The sequence below is a fragment of the Macrobrachium nipponense genome, chromosome 11, assembly GCF_015104395.2.
Source record: "Macrobrachium nipponense isolate FS-2020 chromosome 11, ASM1510439v2, whole genome shotgun sequence".
NCBI classification, from domain to species: domain Eukaryota; kingdom Metazoa; phylum Arthropoda; class Malacostraca; order Decapoda; family Palaemonidae; genus Macrobrachium; species Macrobrachium nipponense.
This window is the reverse complement of record NC_061087.1, coordinates 87,919,836-87,940,053: the sequence shown is the minus strand read 5'-3', so window position 1 is coordinate 87,940,053 and position 20,218 is coordinate 87,919,836.

The following is a 20,218-nucleotide window of genomic DNA, read 5'->3' as shown; positions in this document are numbered from 1 at the left end:
ATTTAAAATTCCTGTTTAAACCTGTGACGTTCGCCAGCGACAGAGAGAGAAAGAGAGAGAGAGCTAGCTAGCGCGCGTTGTTTCACATAAAAAAAAAATAGCACACGAAAATACCTTTACAACGCGGGATTCGCGATTAACTAGCAATTCACGATATTTTCGTTTTGAAACTTACTCCCTAACCTCTACTCTTCATGCAATGGCACATAACATTAAAATTTCTCTCTCGATCTGGGGTTTATCAGCCTACATGTGGTCTCTTTTCTATCGCTATAAAGGCAGTCAGATTTTATATATCCCTAACTAGAATAACTAGTTCTACACAATAACTAAAAATAAAATAAAATTTACCTTATTCCTGTTGTGGAGAATTTGGAAACCTTGCTTTAGCTTGCTCATAAAAATATTAAGGAATTCAGATTCGTTTCTTTCGTGATTTTTAGCTTAGCTGCTACGAAATCGCGGTTAGGGTCGCCAATATTCTAAATTCCACCTCGTCTCCTCCCAGAAAATAAACTTACATTGAAAATTTAGGCCTTAACTAGAGGACGAGGGGTTTGAACAAAGAAAAAAAAGTTGAAAAACTAAACTTCTCAGGCATAAGGCCGGTTTTACTAAAGAGGGAGAAATTTACATAAAAGCTGGACTCTAGTTTTAAAAGCACTGTATTTACATAAATTTACAGAGGTCCAGGAACACAATGGCAGGTGAACTTCTTTCAGTCCACCCGAACATGTGGTGGGAGCAGCCCGGCCACGTTTTTAGGAAAATTGCGCAACGGAGCAAAAAAGGGATTTTGACGAAGGAAAAATCTATTTCTGGGTGATTGGCTCGTGTCGCCCTATGAAAGGATCCTTAATATCATTCTTTCTAGGTAAAATTAATCTAAAATTACCAGAGAAAAACAAAATTAAGAAAATGTCAGTAAAACTGAACTCGCTCACTCTTAAAAAGAAGTGTCGGTATGGCAATAGGGGCGAGTGGGAACACTACCACGAGACATTCACCAATTAGAACTTCCAATCAGAATCCCCACAAGAGAGAGCTGATACCAACGGGCGATGCGGCCGCTACTACTACTACTAGAGGACGCCACGGACAACAGCGCCCCTAGCGGACATCCTTAATCTAAAAACATCTTGTCCTGCAGGGGGGGGCAAACATACAGGGTGGGTTTCATAGGGCGACACGAGCCAATCACCCAGAAATAGATTTTTCTTCGTCAAAATCCCTTTTCTGGGCTCAGCTCGTGTCGGCCTATGAAAGAGTACCAGAGAAAACAGACAAGATGGGAAAAAAGGACAAATGAAAAGCAGGTTGTAAAATGAGGGATATAATATAAGTAAATCAATTACAGCATATAAACTAAGTACTTAAGTCTAACTTATTCTAAACAGTAACATAAAAGAAAGTTAGTAATGTAAAGTACTTAAAATTACAGTAAACACAGTAAAATATAATAATGCAGTGTAATTTTAACAAAATGAGATTTACTTAGAGATAACTTATTTACAAAATATACAAACACATTGTGTCCTACCCTAGCATAAAATAAGGGTAGGTACACTGAAGTACATTATCAGTACAAAGTGTGGATGTCCCTAGCAAAAAAATAAGGGACAATCCACTAATATGATTTCATGGCTAAGGCTAGGATATCCGAGTAGCATGGCGATAGGGTGAGGCATGTTGGATGAGGTAGGTAGAAAGGAGACCTGGATCTGTAACTACGACTTACATTATAACAGTATCAGGAAAGAAACAATGTTTCCCGCTGCTACTGCTGAAAATTTTAAAGATTCCAAGGACTTTAGATAATGAAACGTTTAAAGACTGTCGGAGATTTCCATCCAGTATACTTTTTAAGATCCTCAAAGTTCATATGTTGAAGTAATTAATTGAGGTGGCTACTCCCCTGATGTCATGTGCTTTTTGGGGAATGAATCAGGATTGGCTTGTTTAATGAAGTAAGGATTTGTTGTCTAATACTTTTACTGACAAGTACCACCTTTTTCCCTCATGAAGAGAGAACCTGAGGATCTTGAGGATGTACGAGATAGAAAGGCTCTTAAAAGTTGATACTGGGCAAAGAGAAGGGTCTTGCGGAAGTGGGATGACTTTTCCAAGGGGCCCACCTTGCAAGAGGATCCTCATTTTTAGCCAAAAAACTACGATCCGGAGCAAGCGAACTTCTCCTGAGGGGAGGAATTCCACAATGACCCGCATCTCTGGATAGAGCCGACAGTTCTGAAATTCTAGCTCCTGAAGCTAGGCTTAATAAGATACTTTCTTTCTAAGAAGCATTTGAATGTACAAGACGTTGTCGGGGTATCTGAAGCTAGTTTTGAGGCATCATTTTAAGAACCATGAAACTGCAGTAGGCCATTTTGAGAAGGTCTAAGTCTAGCACAGGCTTTAGGAATAGACGTGAAATAAGATTCAGTCAGATCTATCTGAAAACCTAACTGAAAGATCTTCTTCAAAGCCGATTTATGAGTAGTAATGTGGCTGGTCTGCTAAACCTTTTTCAAACAAGGATCTGAAAAAGGATATAGCTAGATTAACTGTCATGGTTTGTAGTGTTTGATTCTTTTCAGGAAAGGATGCTAATTTTTTGTTTAACATCTGAGTCGATATTGATACTAATAGTTGACTCTCTCTTATCTGATTCTAGGAAGAGAATATTTTGTGGATCAAATATTAGCATCTTTATTAGCCGCAAACTTCATGAAGTCCATAAAGTTAGGGTCTGAAGAATTCCTGAGGAAGCGAACACAGTCCTCATTTGTACTGATTGTGACAGCTTGGGGATTGGGAATCCGTTAGGTCGGAGACCCAATTCCAGAAGAAGAGGATACCAGTTGCTCTTGGGCCAGTCCGGTGCAATCAGAGCTACTATTCCCTTGAAAGTCCTCAGCTTGCTTAAGACTTTCAAGAGGAGATTCACTGGAGGAAAAACATAAATTTTTCTCCACTGATCCCAATCTAACGACAGGGCGTCCGTGGCATAAGCCGAGAGGGGTGGTCCAGGTTGGGGGCCACATAGCAAGGGAGCTTGTGTTCGCTTGTGAGGCGAAGAGATCTACTTGGAGACCTGGGACTCTCCGGCATATCCACTGGAATGACCCGTCGTCTAGGGACCATTCTGATTCCAGAGGGACTGACCGAGACAAAGTGTCTGCTATCACATTTCTTACCCCCGCCAGGTGAGTGGCGGACAGATGCCATTTGTGTTTGTTTGCTAGGGCAAAGATGGCTATCATGACATGGTTCACATGTTTGGATTTGGACTCCTCTGTTGATGCAATGAACTACCACTGCACTGTCCAAAACTAGCCTTAGATGAGACTTTTTCGGGGGAAGCAGTCTCTTCAAGGTAAGAAATACTGCCATTGCTTCCAGAACGTTTATGTGGAGCTGGCGTAATTGAACTGACCAAGTCCCCTGAACCTGTTTGAACTGAGGAATATCCCCCCCACCCGGACAGGGAGGCATCCGTGTGAATGGTTAACACTGGAAGGGGATATTGAAGGGGTACCCGCTTGGCTAAGTTCTTTACTTTGACCATGACGGAGTTGATTGCGAAGGATCTGTGGAATTACTGACAACTTGTCTCGAGATTTGGCATTTGCTCTCGATCGCCAAACTCGATTTATATCTTTTAGCCTTGCTTTCAGGAGGATATCTGTCACCGAAGCAAACTGAAGGGACCCTAGGATTCTTTCCTGGCTTCTCCTTGATGTTTGTTTGCATTTGAGAAATTGTCTGACAGATTTTGCTATTTCCTTCCGTTTGGCCACTGGAATTGACAGATTGTGGGAAGACAAATCCCATTGGATTCCCAGCCACTGAAAACGAGACTCCGGGGTAAGTCTGGATTTCGTTTTGTTTATCTGGCCCAACCCCAGATGTTCCAGAAAGTGAACTACCTTTTTGGTGGCTTTGAGGACATTCCTCGACTGTTGGTGCCCAGATCAACCAATCGTCGAGGTATGCTGCTACCATGATTCCCTGAGTTCTCAATTGCTGCACAACCACTTCTGCTATTTTCGTGAATACCCTGGGGCTACATTCAGACCGAAGGGCATCACTTTGAATGAGAATGTCTGATTTCCTAGCCTGAATCCTAGGAATGGGCGGAAGTGTCTGGCTATAGGGATATGATAGTATGCGTCTGTAAGATCGATGGAGCATGTGACGGCTCCACGCGGAAAGTAAGGTCCTTACTTGCGAGAGGGTAAGCATCTTGAACTTGTCGCAACGAATGAAAGAGTTTAGCTTGACAAGTCTAAGATTACCCTTCTTTTTGTTGAGCCTTTCTTTTGGCACGCTGAATAAGCGACCTTGAAATTTTAGATGCTTGACTCTCGCAATAGCTCCTTTCTGAAGGAGTTCCTCCGCATAATCTGTCAATTCCTTTGATGGTATTTGGCGGAATGATTTGATTGGAGGAGGATCTTTGATCCAACTCCAACCCAATCCTTTGGACACTATGCTCTGTGCCCAATTGCTGAACCCCCACCTGTGACGGAAGAGGAACAGCCTCCTCCTACCTGGGGAGCCTCATTGTTGATGGGCGGGTTGACCACCACGCCCTCCTCTGAACTGCTTACTCCTTGTCGCCCTCCCTGCGCCACGCTGGCGAAAGTAGCCTCTCGCCCTACCTCTCGATTGTCTATTAAAGGGAGGGTAGGCCTGACCTTCATACGTAGGGTTGAAGGCGGCGAGAGTGCGTAGGAGGTCGAAGGTTGTGACTGAGGAGACAGCAGGAGGATGGGCTGGTTCTGCTTAGAAGTAGAGGGTTGTCCCTGTTGGGTAACCGGGACGGCCTGAACAAATTGCTGCTGTTGCTGGTGTTTCTGGTAAGGCTGGAACCTTTTACCAGACTTCTTTGGTTTCTTACCAGCAGTGGATGGATTCTTGCTTCCTCTTAGATGAAATACCCCACCTAGCTCTAAGGCTCTGGTTGAGCCTAGCCGCCTCGTGGTGTACTTCATTTACAGCGGACTCTGGGAAGAGATCCGCTCCCCACATGCTAGAAGCCAGGAGTCTATTAGGCTCGTGCCTAATAGTGCACTCCTGCAGAACGTGCTTTCGGCAATTCCTCCTAGCTTGGAAGAGTCGAAAGCATCCGTCTGAACCGTCTGAAGCTGGGATTTGGCCAAGATTTTAAACAAAGGTTCCGTGCCATACGAAGAGAGCAGCCATCTCTGTTATAATCAGCGAATTGAGGACCTGCCAAACCTAGTTCGCGCGTCGAACTCCGCCTGAATCAAGGAATCAGGCAGCCTTGGGAGCTTTTCGCCGAACTGGTCCATGGCGCAGTCCGGTTTGAGCTTACCAAGCGTGAACGGGGCTGGCAAGTTCTCCCACAATTCTCCAAAAGCTGGGAAGAGCGGAGAAGTAGACTCTGCCTCCCTTAGCTGTGGCATGGGCTCGTCCTTGAGGACTGCCTGAAGAGTCGTCTCTACTATTTTTGTAGCGAACGGAAGAGAAGCCTCCTCTTCCGTCGCAAAAATAGTGAAAGGACTCTTGTAAGCCTGGAGCTTGGTTTTGTACACTCCCCAGTCCTCAAGGCAGTGAACCTCAATTTCACGTGAGCATGATCCCTACTGTTAGAGAACATTCTCCCTAGAGATCTTGTCTTCCCTAGTAAGCGCCGCGCTACGGTCAGCCTAGCATAGCCAATGAAAGGCTGCGTCAAACCCGGAGGATAAAACTCGAAGTCCTCAATCCTTCGAGTTCCACACTCCGGGATAGAGATCATACCATCCTTAAACGGAGCGTAAGCGGCTACTCTCCATGGGTTCTCCATAGAGAAAGCTGGTAGTGAGTCATATGGTGGAAGCTGGAGAATACCAGCACTTGTTACTGGGGAGACTGGAAGGGGGACCTGAGAGAGCCCAGCTACTCGGTCCTCATTCTCTCTAACTCTGTTAGAGAGATCTTGGATGGACTGGCCCGATTGAGACAGAGTGCTCGACAGTTGTGCGAACATCTGCTCAAACTTTGTCCCCAGGGCGGAGACTTGAGAGCCGACCAACTCACCCACCTGTTGCATCACCACTGCTGAGAAAGCAGTGGGATCAAAGGTGCTGGGTCCCGCTACTCCAACCGGCGTTACCGGAGTGGATGCGGTGGAGGCCGGAGAAGGCATTGGCTCGGCGGGAGCGCGAGCCTTCTCCTTAGAAGACTTGCTTCTAGAGCTCTTCGAGTAAGAAGAGCTCGGCTTGGCCTTCACCGCGTCAGCATAAGAAGTCGAAGACTTCTTAGCTGAAGAAGACGAAGACGACTTCTTAGAAGTCGTCTTAACTAGGGTCTTCGGTTCTCTCTGTCCCTTCACCTTTGGGGGTACAGAGAGAGCGGGTAGGGATCTCAGATCCCACAAAGCCTTGGAAAGAAGCACTTGAAGAAGGGACAGGAGAAGATCCAGGAGCGCCCAAGGAAAGACCTTGGGCACCCGACACACCTACCTCAACCAACAAATCCTCCGCACCTACCGCCATAGGCTCAATGTTAAGGTCCAGGGTAGCGACGTCCGGGACCGACTCCTGTGTGGCCACGACCCCGAAAGACTGCTGCATCTCTTGCTGGATGGAGGCTATGAGAGGGGCTGCGGATAAGGGGTCAACATACCCTGTTGACTTGCCCCCGGGGAAGATCTGAACGGCCAGCTTCTTGTCTAAAATGTAAGGCTGGCCTTTGGCGGCGTTCTTTCCGAAGCCGCCTACCCACGCTTTCAGGGTTGCAAGGGCGACCTCCCTCACACCAGCAGCCTGAAAGAAAAGGCGAAATGAGCTTCTAATGGCGGGACGGGGTTAACAAACTTATGTCTAAGAGTTGTTAGTAAAATGATAAAAAAGTCTATAATCGACTTACCCCCTCCACCAGCTGACTGACTAGGTCGTAACAGATGGCGCAGGCTTCCGGGTGCCAGACGATCATATCGTTGTACGGCGTGGCACATGGAGCGTGAGACCTGCACTCATCGTGGCCGCAGGGGGTCGTTACAAACGTCGCATTGCATCCCAGGACCTGACAGTTGGTAGCCTGTAAGTGGAAAGATACATAAGTATCAGGAGAACACTTACAGCCTAACAGTTGCTCCGCTGGGTGCGGGAGCGAGAAAGTTAGATTAAACCAGAGCCCGCCATAATACGTGTGGTAGTAAAAGGTGGTTGTTGTCCTAGGCTACGGCGGAGACAAGAGATAGAATCCAACCAGGTGTGGTGGTAAAATGAAACCACGACGGATAATGGCGGGGATGGTATACATATGAATAATAAAATTATACAAATCATCGTAAAATTAGGGTATATCCTTAAAAATAACAATAATTATCAAACCTTTCCCCACCCGTCTACTAGAAGAGTGCCCGGGTAAGAAGCAAGCTCCCTTCCGGTAGCGGGGGAGAGATGCAAGGATATAGTAGGCAAGCAACCGACCACTAGTAGTGACCACCCCGCCCGCTGGCGGAGCCAGTAATCTATAACCAAAGGTGCCCCGGCTGCGGCGGAAGGCTCCGTTCGTTATAGAAAGGGAAGGTGGCTGAGCAACTGGGGAAGGGGGGGGAGGGTCTCGGCGTAACACGGCGGGAGAGAGAGGGGGGGGGTGGCCTACTCCTCCCCGTCCCAACAACTACCCGCTCAGAGACCCGGTACCCTATGAGTGGTCGCCCTAAACCCCCCGCTGGGAGGAACCCCTGGCCTCCTCAGAGAGAGAGGGAGGAAGGCAACTGAGGTTGTCATGGCAACCAAGGGGTCCCCCAGCGCCTCCCTATACCTGGTAGGGAGGGAAGGGGAAGGGTAAGGTGCGATGGAACACGTGACCGCAAGTGGCCTAAGCCGCGATAGCAACACAACCGTGGAAGGGCCACGTGAACCAGGCTGTACCAATACATGGGACATGCACCTAGGCTAGCCTAACACCCTAAATAGAACTAAATTTACATCGTAAAGATGGAAAAGACACTTTTAGTAGAAAGAAAAAGAAGCCCAGGAGGAGGCAAAAACTGTTCCGAGGAACAGAAGCCTACTCGGAGCCAGCGATAGCCGATGAGAGCAAGAGCCGGGATTGCTGGGGCTGGAACATAGAATAGCCCTAAATACCAAACTAAGAGAAATGGTAAAATGGGCTAACCTAGCAAAAACTCGATGTAAAAAAACCGATGAACGTGATATAGTAGCCCATAAGTATAAGAAGTCCCAGTATGGAGGACCGGGAATTCTTAACGAGGCAGCATGGCGCCGCCACAAGACAACCGGGAAACCGTATATGACCTATTAGAAGGAAAATACTGGTTCCCGGAAGACTAAAATACAGTAAGACATTACTTATGAGGCACTTAACTTAGCCGTTGCGATGGCAGAACGTTCCATGATAGATGGTGAGATAAATCCTCGTGAAATAGCACAAGCACAAGAAAATGCGTCCAAACGCTGGCGCTAATAATTAAGGATGTCCGCTAGGGGCGTTGTTGTCCGTGGCGTCCTCTAGTAGTAGTAGTAGCGGCCGCATCGCCCGTTGGTATCAGCTCTCTCTTGTGGGGATTCTGATTGGAAGTTCTAATTGGTGAATGTCTCGTGGTAGTGTTCCCACTCGCCCCTATTGCCATACCGACACTTCTTTTTAAGAGTGAGCGAGTCAGTTTTACTGACATTTTCTTAATTTTGTTTTTCTCTGGTAATTTTAGATTAATTTTACCTAGAAAGAATGATATTAAGGATCCTTTCATAGGCCGACACGAGCTGAGCCCAGAAATGGCAAGCTTTGAAGGATTTCCAAGTTCTACCACAGCCAGGGACAGCGTTTGTCTGCAAATAGAGGGGCATAGGCATAAGGCAGGGGGGCTAACGAGGGCGAACTTTACTTACTGTTTTCTCTCACTCAAAAGGCCAAATGAAATGACGGAAATTTACACAGCAGAAACTATTTCGTGGCTTAAATTTACTAGTATCACAGGGGAGTAATTACAGAATTGAGCCCAGATGGCAAAGGGGAATGAAACACTGCACAAGTCGCCTTGGAAAATGAAATGAAATACAGACAAAAATAAAAACAATTCCCTGGTTGAAATGGAATTTCCCTAAAAGTACCTTTAGTGCTGGTTGTCTTCTCCTCTAAGTCTTGACACAATGGACTTTTAAAAATATACTTGGGCTTCCCAAAGCGTGGGAAAGCCAGGCCCAGGAAGGCGGGGGGGGGGGGGGGGGGGGGGGGGGGGGGGGGGGGGGGGGGGGGGGGGGGGGGGGGGGGGGGGGGGGGGGGGGGGGGGGGGGGGGGGGGGGGGGGGGGGGGGGGGGGGGGGCGGGGGGGGGGGGGGGGGGGGGGGGGGGGGTGGGGGAGTGGCGTCTGGTAAGGGGCCAATGGTCTGACCCAGCCAAGGTCTTGTCTTCTTCTGAGGGCTCCTCTCCTGGATTCAAGGCCTTTTCAAGCTTTCTCCTGGGAAAACCCCCGCCTTCATTCCCTGTAGGGGATATTCCAACACCAATGGGAGAAGAGGATAGCTTTTCAAAAGAAAAAGGAGAATGGACTCCTCCAAAGTCGAAGGGGCAACTCGTATAGATACCTTAAACTTGGGTCAAAGACTGTTTCTTTCCTTGGTTCTGCGTGAATCTTGAACAATATATATATATATATATATATATATTATATATATATGTATAATATATATATATATTATATACTATATATATATATCTATATATATATTATATATATCCTATAATATATATATATATATATTAGTATATATATATATATATCATATACATATATATATGATATACATATATATATATTATATATATATATAATAATTATATATATATATATATATATAGTATATATATAGTGTATACATATATATATATATATATATATTATATATATATATATATATATATAGTATATAATATATATATATATATATATGTGTGTGTGTGTGTGTGTGTGTGGTGTGTGTGTGTGTGTGGTGTGTGTATATATATGTATATACATATATTCATATATTATATATATATATATATATATATATCTATATATATATATATATATATATCGAACTACAAATGTCCTTTAATATCTAATTCGCTCTACCTCGGAATAAATATATTTTCATATATGCTTAACCGAGGGGGAGGTCGCTGTTCGCGCCTGTCGATCGCCCAATTCTATTATCGCTTAATAAAATTCCCGCTCGGTTAAGCATATATGAAAATATATTAATTCCGAGGTAGAGCGAATTAGATATTAAAGGACATTTGTAGTTCGATATATGTCTATGAATCACGGCAATGTGATAGACATATATATATGTCTATATATATATATATATATATATATATATATATATATATATATAGACATATATATATAATATATATATATATATATATATATATATATATATATATGTCTATATATATATATATATATATATATATATATATATATACTATATATATATATATATATATATATATATATATATATATTATATATATGTGTATATATAGGTATATATATATATATATATATATATATATATATATATATATATATATATATCAGCTCATCTTTTGGCCAGACATTTGAACGAGGGAATAATATGATTGGGATAGTTTGTTTTTGTTGTTATCTCCCTTGGAGACGGTTCCAGCGTCCTGCCTGTCCTTCGTAACTTTTTGTATTTTTTAAAAAGGAAAAATCAGTATGTGCTGATTAGGTCTACTGATCAAGTAGACGAAAGCTCCCGTCTTTTAAGTATTTTTAATACATATTTTACATAAATGTGACTTTTATTACTTCAATATATATATATTTACTACGTGTGGCAGGTCATGGATGGGTTCTTTTATATGAAATTATTAAGCCTTGTTGAAAAGGTCCAACACAACGCTCACACGTAAGGATAAGGAGGAAAATGGAGCACTTATGACTTACCTTGAGTGAGGGAATTATTGAATTGCTTATTGGTCGCCATGGAAGCTCAGCTGAAAGATCTAAACTAAGTTTATTTACAAAGAAAAAACATTGAGCGGCCTGAGATAACTGAACGGCATATGGGCCACGTGGAATGAGGACTGTGTACTGTCCGAATTATTCTAGCATTCACAATATGAGAAAATGGCCGAATTCAACATTCAATGCAAAGCTGGTTCCCAAATTGATGATCTCAGGTAATTAAGCACTGGCAAGGAGGCAAACTAACCAGATAAAACATTACCGACACTTTCCATAAAAACCATCACCCAACCATAAAAGAAATGACTGGTGGGTAATCTGGGTACACTGTACCTCCAGGCTTCTCATAACTCGATCATCTGAATCAAGGCGAGGAGATAGTGAAATAGGAGGTATACTAATATCCTTTCTCACACAGTAACATGCCAGCCATGGAAAACGGTCCTAACAAGACAAGCTGCAGTTTTTCTTTAAAGTTTCAACATCCTGTACATAGTGTGATGCAAACAGATCTACATTTCCAATAAGTAGATTGGAGAATTATGGAGAATGACAAATTGTGTTTGAACGCTGAAGAAGTCTCTCATGGGCTTTACCCTTTAAGAGTAAATTCCTCCTGAATACCTTTGTGTGCCTTCAAGATAAAATCTCTCAAGAAAAAGGATAGTGCATTCTTGGACATAGGGTGCAAGGGGTTCTTCACTGAATACCATAGGTTATGCTATGAACTTCTAATCTTTTTAGTCCTTTCCAAGTAGCATCTCTACACTCTCACCGGACAAAGAACTCTCTCCAGATCTAACAGCCCAACAATACTTGTCAAATTCTTGATGGTAGAAGAACGAGGCCAGGGATTGAACGAGGTTTCATTCTTAACTGGGAAATCTAGCGTAAACATGAATACACACAGCCTCACCCTACAAAAACCCAATTTATTTGCCTAGGGATTGCAACTCACTTTTGGCAGTAGCCAAAGCAATCAAAGTCTTCTTTGCCAGGTCTCCCAAAGACAAGCGTGAAGGGACTCAAAAGGAGGACCCGACATTCAGCGAAGGACTACGTCTATATTCGACGACACTGTAGTCGTCTTAACTTGCTTTGAAGTATCAAATGACTAAAGTCACTATCCTGACTCTCCGCTAGATTTATTCCTCTACGCCTAACACAGAGTTCAACATGGCCCTATAACTCATTATAGTTGAAGTTGCTAGGCCCTTAGAATTCCTTAGGAAGAGTAAGAAGTCTGCTGTGTGTGTCAGAGTGGTCTTAGAAGAAGAGATATGTCCTTGGTACCAGCTGCAAAAAACTGCCCGCTTAGCCTGTTATTTAACCGGAACCAGCTAGGCACTAGAAAATGATCCTATTGGTAAGACCATACCTATGAAAAATACAAATTGTCTTAGAAAATTTGTCATTTTTTCATATAATTTATAAGGTATCATGCCAAGTACTAGCTGGATTAATTCCTTGTAATCTGCTAATTGTAGTTAAGTACATTTTCTGTATTACAAAATTAACCACTAAAGATTGAAGTGAGATTTTTAAGAATGCATCTTCTGTTTATTTAGCCTTGCAGGAGAGAGCATGTGTGTTACTTGTCCCATTTTGGTCACAAGGATTTTTATTTCTTGTTGTGAAAATAATGAAAATGCTATTCTGGTTTTAAGATGTGGCTTTCTTGTTGACTTGTAATTCCTAGTAATTTTTCACCAAATGACTAACCCCCTTCCCATAATTGAATTATTGTTGTGAATAAAGTACTACCTTATAGTAATATTTACTATGGAGTATTGTTTGGGTGTAATTGTGTTGCCATTAAAATAGTGATTTTCACAACTACATCATTTGCCATTAATTTGTGTTGAATCAAAATGACAAGAATAAAATTAATGCTTCAGAATGAGTATAATAATCACCATGTAACTCTATTAACCCTCTTACGCCGACTGGATGTATTTTATGTCGACATTTTTTGTCTCCCGTGTGCCAACTGGACGTATTTTACGTCGACTTACAAAAGTTTTTTTTTTTAAATTCGCGGAAAAATACTTATAGGCCTACCAGCCGAAAACTTTTGAATCACGCGCCTTGGGGGATGCTGGGAGTTCACGGATCAAGGTGTTGTTTTGTTTACAATCGTTACGCAGGCGCGCAAGCGCGAATTTCTTTCTTGCCGCACTAAAAAGTATCTGTGACACATCTCGGAAATTATTTCGTCACTTTGACATAGTTTTTGTACCATTGTAAATTAGCCGTTACATGAAGTATTATATATGAAAATGTGCGCATTTTTATGTAGAATACAACAATAAAATACTCATGATTGTAACTTTTATCAGTTTTGAGATATTTTCATATAAATAACGATAATTGCCAAAATTTCAACTTTGGTCAACTTTGACTCTACCGAAATGGTCGAAAAACGCAATTGTAAGCTAAAACTCTTATATTTTAGTAATATTCAATAATTTAACTTAATTGTGCAACTAATTGGAAGTCTCTAGCACAATATTTCGATTTATGGTGAATTTATGAAAAAACTTTTCTTACGTCCGCGCGGTAACTCTTCCGAAAAAAATCATACATGCGATTGTGGTAATGTTTGCACCATTTTAAAATTAGCCGTTATATAAAGTTTTATATATGGAAATGTGCGCAATTTCATGCACAATACAACTAAAAACAACCCATGGTTGTAGCTTTTATCAGTTTTGAGATATTTTCATATAAATAACGATAATTGCCAAAATTTCAACCTTCGGTAAACTTTGACTCTACCGAAATGGTCGAAAAACGCAATTGTAAGCTTAAAACGCTTATATTAAAAAACGTAATTTATAATTCAAGCATTTACCTTCATTTTGCAACAAATTGGAAGTCTCTAGCACAATATTTCGATTTATGGTGAATTTATGAAAAAATAAAATTTTCTTTACGTCCGCGCGGTAACTCTTCCGAAAAAAATCATACGTGCGATTGTGGTAATGTTTGCACCATTTTAAATTAGCCGTTACATAAAGTTTTATATATGAAAATGTGCGCAATTTCATGTAGAATACAACACAAAATAATTGAAGGTTGTATCTTTTCTCATTTTTGAAATATTTGCATATAAATCACGATAAATAGAAAAAAAACCACGTTCGGTCAACTTTGACTCTACCGAAATGGTCGAAAAAAACGCAATTGTAAGCTAAAACTCTTACAGTCTATAATATTTAGTCATTTATCTTCATCTTGAAACAAATTTGAAGTCTCTAGCAAATAATTAAGTTTACGGTGAATTTAAAAAAAAAATCTTTCCTTCCCTCCGCGCGCGGATTCTCCGCCACAAATTTCCGAAATGCGTTACGTACCATTCTCGGAAATTTTATTTGCTCAGTTTCCATATTAGGCATTTCATAGAGTTTTATATATGAAAATGTGCGCAATTTCATGTAGAATAAAACGAAAAATATTTGAAGGTTGTAGCTTTTCTTATTTTCGAAATAATTGCATATAAAAAAATATATATATAAAAATTCGACATTCGGTCAAATTTAACTCGTCAGATATGGTCGAAAACTGCAATTGTAAGCTAATACTCTTACAGTATAGTAATATTCAATCATTTGTCTTTATTTTGAAAGAAATTGGAAGTCTCTAGGACAATATTTAGATTTATGGTGAATTTTTGAAAAAAATATTTGTTTACGTCCGGGCGTTACGAATTCATGGATTACTTTGTGATAATATTTTCTGTGTTGCTTTTATCGTTTTACAATGTGTTATATACCAAAATGATCGCAATTTAGTGTACATTATAACGAAAAAAAAGTAACTTGTTACCTTTAACCGTTTTGCGCACAGTGCGATTTGAATACAATTATATATGAAATTTTGTTTTGTTTTGGCGCTATCATATGTATTGCTTATTTTTATATGATAATGATAATTTTTTTTTCCATTTCTGATGGTTGCATACTAAACTTCAGTCAACGACAAAAAAAGGATCCAAAAATGAACTCTTAATCTTGAAAACTAAGCGCGCTGTGATTTTTTGAAAAAAATATTTTTTCCGCTTCCGCGCTCACTCTGAAACACCTCCGGCACACGGGAGAAAATTTTTTTTTTACCGCTCCGGCGTAAGAGGGTTAATCACTTTAGGAATAAATAAGGTACTACAACCTATGTTAATTTAACCCGTAATGGAGGGATTGATCCTCAGTAGTAGTAATAACAGGTTTGGGGTGGTGGACAGATTGATCCTATAGATATGTAATAAATAAAGACTGACAATATGTATCGTTGTGACATTTCTTGGAAGTTGGAGACTCGTCATATTTAACTTCCCATGGAGACAGAGTCCGAAGCGACGTCCTAAGAATGCTGACATCTCTTTTTGGGTGGTACGATGTTAAAGTTCCTTACTTAAGCATATCAGTGTCATGAGGCTATTGTTCAAGGTGCCTTTGAAAACTGGCTGTGACCAATTAATTGAGGCGTTGACGAAGAATGAATTCGTGTGTGTGTACGAACAATGTCTATTCATAACGGCGAGTTTTAGGCAGAACTAGGAAGACAGCTACGGGAGAAATGGCAGAATGCTGGGATAGCTCTGCAAAAGTTATAATTGTTAGTGTTAACGTTCCAGGCTGCAATGGGCGAGTTATCATGATTTAGCCAAAGGGATGGCTTGTTTTGAAATATTGTAAAGATGTTCTATTTCATTTAATCTTTTGACTTTGTCTTTACAATTGTGTGTACTCAAAGGGGTGTTCTGTCTTTTAAACAGGCGGTTCTAGTGAGGGGACCGAGTATCCTAGTGAGGGGACTGTATTTTGGATTAGAGATAATTGGTGTGACTAATTACTAATTAAGACATTTAAATACCGGGGGGTTATCCGAGTTAGTTGTCTGTGAGACTTGAACTATTATCATTACGTAGATGATCCTGTAAGAACTTGAGTTATTCAACTAGTACTTTACTTTGAATAAAAAGTTATATTTTTTGTAACTCCGACTCTAATTTAATGACCTGATGGAATGGGGACAGAGAGAGAGAGAGAGAGAGAGAGAGAGAGAGAGAGAGAGAGAGAGAGAGAGAGAGAGAGAGAGAGAGAGAGAGAGAGAGCTTTTGCCAGTGATCACTGAGAGAGAGAGAAGAGACTGGGGGTTACCAGTTCGCCTAACGCTCAGGCTTAACGCATACCAAAATGTTAAATACCAGGGGGGGCGACGCCCTTCACTGGTAATAGTTGGTGGGCAGCGGTGTTCGAATGATAAAGCCTTTTGTGAGATTGTGGAAAATTATTAAGTTTCAGTTGCTAAGTGAGAGGGAATGAGAAATATTCGTCCGTTAACTGTGGTAATGGGAAGGGAAGGATTTTACTGGACTCAGCATTTTGCCCAGTGTGATGCCTTGAGGGGTTGGGCACATTCAGTTAGAGCCGAGACATTGTGAGTGCATTCCCAAGACGTCTGCGTGTGTGTATTTACATGTTACTGCGCATTCAGTTTTGCGTTCAGGTTTTCTCTCATTATGAAGGGGTGTGTTAAAAAGTTTTTTTTTTGGGGGGGGTCCTGGGTTTTTTTTTTTTTTTTTTTTTTTTTTTTTTAATCATTTTGTGTGTTGTGGGATTGGTTTAGGATACCACATTTTTTTTCCCATAGTGGCAGAAAGTGTTTTTTTTTTTAATTGGGGCATGTTTACAAGAGACGCATTCGTCTTTGTGTTGATATATACGTGTGTATGAAAGGTTTTTTCATACATGCAAAACTGAGCTTGAATTGCATTTTTTGCTTGGACAAAGAGCGACCACTTGTTCTTACGTGCTCAGCACATTTTCTACTAACCGACCCAGATGGGTATTGCAAGGGGAGGGTAGTAGTGGTCTGCCTCGGGGGCATTGCTTACCGGGAGGGTGAAGTTCTCCTTTTTTTTTTTTTTTTTTTTTTTTTAGTGGGGGGTGAACTCCTTTTTTTTGCTTGCGAGAACTTTTGAGTTTGAAATGTGAGTGCAGAAGTCCGTGGAGTTACTGAGTTTTGGATTGTGTGTGTTAAGGCCTGTCCACATGAGCTGGCCTGATCGGCGTGCTCAGAGGTTGATGGGCAAATTCTGGCGGGCTTTCCCGTGAATGTTGTCCACACGGGTGAGGCGATGGAGAGGTGGGTGTGCCCGATAATTTGCTCAGTGCAGTACGATAAACATGGTGCCTACCGCAAAGAAGATAGATATTATGTAGCATGGCAATTGCTTTGTGTGTGATGAAAAAGAAGAGAATATGGTGCAAAGAATGACTCAGTAAAAGAAATGTATATGGTTAACGTACGTCTGCCAGGGTCGAAGCTCAAGCCATCGGGCACCACCATGGTGATTTTGCTACAAGACCCATCGGGCAATTTGACGGTTTGCCCGTCAAGTGTGCCTGTTAGAGGGGAGGTCCGCTGATCAGGCCCAGTCGTGTGGACAGGCCTTTAGTGTATGAGTTTGGAGAATTAAGTTAGAGAACTTAATGTGTTTTTTGTTTGCGAGTTGTGATAACGACTTATGATTCAGTGGTCATATTAAATGGAGTTAGTTGGGTGACGTTCAGTTAGTATTTTTTGGGGAATTTTTGAGGTCATTATTTGATAGAAGTAGTATGTCTGGGGTTAATTTTCTTTGATTGACCGATGACTTGACTGACATACTTACACACACCATAATCGTCAACCCCCGACGCTAGCAAGAGATGTTGCTGTCGTCTGCCTAATTACGAGAGTTTCTACGAGTCTACAGAGTTCTACAGCGCTTTTGGGTCTACAGAAGCCGTTAGATGTTTTCCACTGGGAGGCCCTCTGCCTTCCTACAGCTTGCTACAGTCTGTGCAGGCTGTTGCAGACAAAGAGGGATATTCAAGAAGTCAAAAATGAGAAAATTAATACGCCCAAGTGTTATAATGACAGACGTGCAGTTACTTATATTTTTTTTTGAGCCGGCCAATGTGTTTTTTATATATATAAGCGGTTTTATGTGACCTATTGCTAGGCAAGAGCTAGCCAGGGTAGTGGCCGAGCTACTGTAATAAATTGGAGACTCATCATATTCAACTTCCCATGGAGACAGAGTCCGAAGCAACGACCTAAGAATGCTGACATCTCTTTTTGGGTGGTACGATGTTAAAGTTCCTTACTTAAGCATATCAGTGTCGTGAGGCTATTGTTCAAGGTGCCTTTGAAAACTGGCTGTGACCAATTAATTGAGGCGTTGACGAAGTGTGAATTCATGTGTACGTGTACGATCTATGTCTATTCATAACGGCGCGTTTTAGGCAGAACTAGGAAGACAGCTATGGGAGAAATGGCAGAATGCTGGGATAGCTCTGCGAAAGTTATAATTGTTAAAGTGTTAACGTTCCAGGCTGCAATGGGTGAGTTATCATGATTTAGCCAAAGGGATGGCTTGTTTTGATATCTTGTAAAGATGTTCCATTTCATTTAATCTTTTGACTTTGTCTTAACAATTGTGTGTACTCAAAGGGGTGTTCTGTCTTTTAAACAGGCGGTTCTAGTGAGGGGACCGAGTGTCCTAGTGAGGGGGACTGAGTGTCCTAGTGAGGGAACTGTATTTTGGAGAAGAGATAATTGGTGTGACTAATTACTGATTAAGACATTTAAATACCGGGGGGGGTTATCCGAGTTAGTTGTCTGTGAGACTTGAACTATTATCATTACATTGAATAAAAAGTTATATTTTTTGTAACTCCGACTCTAATTTAATGACCTGATGGAATGGAGAGAGAGAAGAGAGAGGGCTTTTGCCAGTGATCACTTTGAGAGAGAGAGAGAGAGAGAAAGAGACTGAGGGTTACCAGTTTGCCTAACGCTCAAGCTTAACGCATACCAAAATGTTAAATATCGGGGGGGTCACGCCCTTCGCTGGTAATAGATAAACAATATTACACGCCATCGATTTGGTAAAAATTGGGTGGGAAAGAGGTGCCAATACTTCTTTAGCCCATAAATTAATTAATGGCAACTTTTACACTGGCTAAAACCACAAATCAGGCATCTCAGGACTTCAGTTCTGCTTGTAACTTCAAGGGGGAATGTATTACATCTCTGTCTCACATAACTTTTTTTGTAAATTTGCCAGTAAATATACCAAGGGGTTTGCTGTGGTTTTTTGTTCTTGTCTTTTGCATAGTATGTCAATTGTAAATGTAATTTTACACAGAAAAGTGCAAAGAAATATTACAAAAAAACATTAAAAGTAAAAAAAAAAAAAAAAGTTACTGAATCTTCGTTCTCTGTAAATTTACGTAAACATTTTTCAACAAATATGCTAAGAATTTGTTAGTGATTTTATTTCTTATTTCTTTTGATATTGTGTGACCAGTAGTAATTGTAATTTTACAAAAATAAAATATTTAGAAGAAATTAAATAATTTGGTAAAATTTATGATTGTCTTGTAAAAGTCGCCGACAAGGGGTTGTAAATAGTCATTTTCAACTTCATGTGGAAGGTAGGGAAAATTATTTAGAAATTGTTTCTTTCACCATGTACTACATTTGCATATCTTCCTCTTTCCTTTGTTTTTTTTTTTCGTAAATTGGCTGACTTCAAAGTCTACCTGCCCTGAAAAGCAAGAAATCTTGTGAGATCTGGCAATGCGTGCGTATATATGGTGAAAAGTGGTCAAGGACCACGCACCCGGTTCATTCACCGTTGGACTGTGAAACAGCCTCCATGAGGATGTTATACTATAAGAACTCAAAAGTTCAAAAGAAGATACAATGTAGTACTATCCCAAAAGAATTCATCTTGTAAATTACACATATACAATGTATATCAGTTTATTAATTTACCTTATATTTCTTTTCTATTGACTAATCTTTTCTTCTGTACTGCCTGCTATCTTCCGTAATTGCTTTCAAATGAACTTCACATTCTTTGGAAAGCTGAATTTAAAGTCAATGGTCATATATGATTATTCCATATGAATAAGGATTTACTTTCAGAGTAGTAGTAATAATTTCTGCATCATACGAACACTTCGTAACTATATTTGCATCAGTCTCAATACAGAAAAAATTACTTTTTTATGCAATGCTAATATTAGTCCCAACCAGTTACCAATGTACATACTGGAGAGGGGAATCTAAGAAATTACACTTTTATTAGCCAGAGACAACATTTACCATAAAAAACAAGTACAGGGTATTTACTTAAAATTCTTCCTACCACTACATACTACTGGACCCTTAAAAATCAACTTTCCTTCAATATTTT